At 33.9% G+C, this 4,394-nt stretch overlaps 1 pseudogene; it reads right to left on the bottom strand.

The window, feature by feature from the left end:
* Positions 1-252: 252 nt before the first annotated feature.
* Positions 253-4,152, bottom strand: LOC120086600 (annotated as a pseudogene).
* Positions 4,153-4,394: the final 242 nt, after the last annotated feature.

Genomic DNA, 4,394 nt, shown 5'->3' with positions numbered 1-4,394 from the left:
TCCACTCTTAAAATATGGTATGTATTCTAATTGGGTTCAACTCAATACCACTTTACTCTCATCTCAAAGTATTGGAGTGTGTTGGACGAAGCAAAGACACCTAGTATCACATCCAATTATTGACAACCACAAAAATTTATGCAAATTATGTCTTCTACACACAAAAACTCATATAGAACGGGCAACAAATAACAATTAAACATGCAGAATAGAGTAATTAGTGTTAAAAGAAACAAGAAGAAAGACAGAAAATAGGAATGATTAGAATAATTACTAAAGGAGAGGAGAAAAGCAAGATGAATAGAGTGGAAGTACATGCATTAATCTCTTTTTTCTTCATTTTCTTGCACGTGTCGAAAAGTTCCCACAACAAAGTTGTTAGTTGCCACACGGTTGAATAAAGTACACATTTTGTTATTCATTTCCTTCAACACGAAGTCCACTTGAAGAAGCTGATCTACAGTTCCAAACATTGTGATAGAATTGATTGTCATGACCGATTCTAGATCTATAACTCTCACTTAAATTAAACATAAGAAACATATAAACTCCCATAACTTAAATCCACGAACATATTTCATGAACATATCTAATAATTCTCTAACACATTATATATGTGATCAGTTGAGGTATGTTTGTTTTGTCAAATTTCATTTATATATAAAAATATATAAACTAAACTTAAAAAGAAATAATAATGATGTTATTATTAATTAAAAAAGCATTAAATATTGTAGCTATGGGTTCAAAATGTTCATACCCGCAAGTAAGAAAGAAGGAATGTAGGTTGGTTATGCGATCTTTCATTTTCCCCCTTTTTTCACTCTTTGCTATTGCATCATCTTCATCAACTTGAGGTACTAAAACAGTAAACATTATTAACTATACGAAAACATATTATGAAACATATATAATATAATATAATTAAAGACGGATTAATTGTCCATTATATTTTCATTCTTTTCTTTCTTCCTTTCTTTCTTTTTCTGAAACGTATCATTTCTATCTTTAGCTTATATTTTGTACTTAGATTTCAATTTCATCGATGCAATTTAACCAAAATATAAGATCGATGAAATTATTATCTACCACCATAGAGAACAAATTTAAAATCCACGCACAAATTGAATGAAATATAATTGTGATTAAAATGAAAAGAGATATAGAATTATATTTTAATCATAATCAAAATGTGTATATGAAAGATGGAAAATGGGATTGTGAGAAAAGAAAGACCTGAAGAAGTGTGTGGTGTGATCCTCCTCATCCAGTAAACAAAGTTGTGAACGTGGGAAATGTTAGGCCAATCCTCTCCTCCCTCCTTGCATCTCTCGTCAAGTTGAGGGCAGTCCACTATGCAAACGAACTTCAAACAATTGAGTCGTCGCATTTCCTCCGGCAATGATTTTAATTTCGGACATTTCGTAATAGATAGGGTTTCAAGAGAAGTGATGGTGCCAATCCATTCCGATATACTCATGAGAGATGTTAAGCCCTTTAGAAGTAGACTTTTGAGAGCCTCGTGGTGGGAAAGCTGAGTTAGATGTTGCAACCTATGACAATTTGTAATTTCAATTGTAGATAAGTACTTCAAACTCGAGGTCTTGGACACCCAATTGGGCAATCTTACTCCACAGTAACCTCTAATGTTCAAGTGCTCAACACTTGTATGTGGTTCTAAGCCTTCCATTACTCTTTCCTGTTCTCCCTCACTTTCATTTTTATTCGTCCCCAATTTCCATTCAAGTGTCAAATATAGGAGACCTCTTTTGTCTTTCAAGTTTACTAACCTGACTTCTGATGGAGTACTACACCTCAACTGCTCTAAACCTATGATTCTTAAATCTTCTATAAAACAATTCAGCTCATTGAATTTCCTTAACTTATTGAAATTTTCACAATCCAACACAAATAAACTTAATGTTTGTAGACATCTCAACTTCTCCATCCCTCTTGGCATTTGGATGGCTTGGTTAAGGGGATCAAAAACAATATGTCTAAGATTTACGAGATTGCTTGTAATGTCCCTTGGCAACTCCTTTAATTTATAACAGCCTGTTACATTTAATGTTTGCAGATTTTGCAGTTTCTTGATGGAGTTTGGAAGTGATTCAATATGAACATTTCTCGAGATATCTAGATATCGAAGATGTTTAAGCTTTTTTATAGACTCTGTCACTTTAAGAATTCTTCAGTTTCTAAAATCTAAAACTCGCAAACGTGGAAAGTTGGAAAATAGTCCGTTCAAAACAATTTCTTCCACTTGACTCACCTTATATGAATGGACAATACTTTTATCATATGAATTGAATAAAAGGAACGTTCTTAATCCTTTGGCTGGACGTAATTTGGATAGAATATCTCTCCATGATTTTATTTTATAGTCAAATGAAATATGATGAGTTTGTTCACTCACAACATATTCATTTTTTGGATCTCCACGCATGTATAATTTCTTTCCAGCTACTTCTCTTGCAAGATCACGCATCACATCATGCATAGAAACAATATCATCACTGGAAATTTCATAGAAAAACCTCCAACATAATTCATTTAAGTAGTCCTTCCCCATATCCTCCATAGATTTTCCTCCATTTGATGATTTGATAAAACCTTGAGCCACCCATTGTCTAATCAATTCATCTGAACTAATTATACATCCTGTGGGAAATAAGGATGTGTAGGCAAAACACTGCTTTAAATTCGGTGGCAAATAGTTATAGCTCAATTTTAATGTTGATATCACATGACCATCATTATTGTTTTGATCACGAGTGACATTTAAAAGTTCATTATCCTTGATGAATGCCCAATCTTGTACTGAAGTTTTCCCATATAATAAGCGTCCTATGTGTCTTATTATAAGAGGAATACCTCCACATTTTTCTGAAATTTCCTTTCCCAATTGTATCATATTTTTATTTGTTGATTCCAAGTCAGTTTCTTTGAAAGCCACTTCCTTAAACAACAACCAAGAACGGTCCTCAGGTAAGTCTTTTAAAGAGACTATTTTGACTTCTGCAACTTCTTTAGTATCACGCTTAGTGATCAAAACCTTACTCCCACTTGCGCCAAGCATTAACAAGTTTTTCAAATTCTCCCACTCATTCTCTGTTTCATTCCATACATCATCCATAACTAACAAATACTTTTTCTTTTCAATCACTTTTTGAAGCATTATATTCAAAGCTTCCCTTCCTTCTACTTTAGGGTTCTGTCCAGTTGCTGATTCTATTATCTTTTTCAATATTGTATTTGTGTCGAATTGATCAGAAACCCAAATCCAAATTCTTGTATTAAAACAATCAGAGACATGTTTATCATTGTAGAGAGCTTTAGCCAAGGTTGTTTTACTGATTCCACCCATTCCAACAATGGCAATGAATGAAACATTAGCTTTTGCATTCGTATCATCCTGTGCTAGTAAAAGGTTTTTTAGGTAGCTCATATCATCATCCCTCCCAACACTTTCTCCCCACTTAAAGAAGAGTGAGTTTCCCGTCCCATCTCAATTGGACGAGATAAAGCATTTGATATCCTCACTTCAGCATTTACATTGAAATGAAACTTATTTTTTTCTTCAGAAATAACATCTAGACTCTCATTAATTTTCTTGACTTGACACGCCATCCTATAGTTAAATGCAAGTTGGTTAGAATTGGAGAAGAAGATCCTAACCTGTTTTGCATTTTTCCCTCTGGTCATCACTTCTCGTCGGAGAGCCTCAGTAGAGATTTCATCAAGCGCATCCTCGATGTTGTAAAAAACGTCTCCCAACTTTTCAAGCCAATCCTTCACAGAATAATCGCCTTTGATTTGACGCTGCTCTGCATCACGAAGTACAGCTTGAATGGATGAAACATTGCTCCTGAGTTTGTGAAGATCATCGTTGAGTCCGCATAGCATTCCAAGGCATTCTAAAGCTTGCGAGCCTAGCTTCTTCAAGATCTCACCCCCAACATTGGAAAGAATTCCTTCGAGCGCCATATGTTAAAATTTTCTCTAGATGATTTTAAAGGCAACAAACAACATATATTATCGTGTTTATGATAATTGCTCACCCAAACACTTTATATAGTGAGAAAAGAGAAGATCATTTGTTCGAGAGTATCACTAAACTTGGTCCCAAACTTTATTCACAGTTTGGCTTTTTTGTTTGATAGCATTCTCATCTCCAATTGACCAAATGGATTAATCTGGATTTTTACTTGTTCTTCTTCATTTCAAGCCCACAAGTGATGAGAGTGTTAAATGATATAATTAAATTTATCTTGCATTGTTGTTCATATTTCTATTGATTTTGCTTTTCTTCATATTTCAAACTTACCAATGAGGGTAATGTTAGATGATATAATTAAATTCTCCTTCGCCCACAAACTTAAGCTTTTGGGTTA

The sequence above is a fragment of the Benincasa hispida genome, chromosome 9, assembly GCF_009727055.1.
Source record: "Benincasa hispida cultivar B227 chromosome 9, ASM972705v1, whole genome shotgun sequence".
NCBI classification, from domain to species: Eukaryota; Viridiplantae; Streptophyta; class Magnoliopsida; order Cucurbitales; family Cucurbitaceae; genus Benincasa; species Benincasa hispida.
The sequence above is the reverse complement of the archived record's forward strand: the minus strand, read 5'-3'. Positions and strand labels throughout refer to the sequence as shown.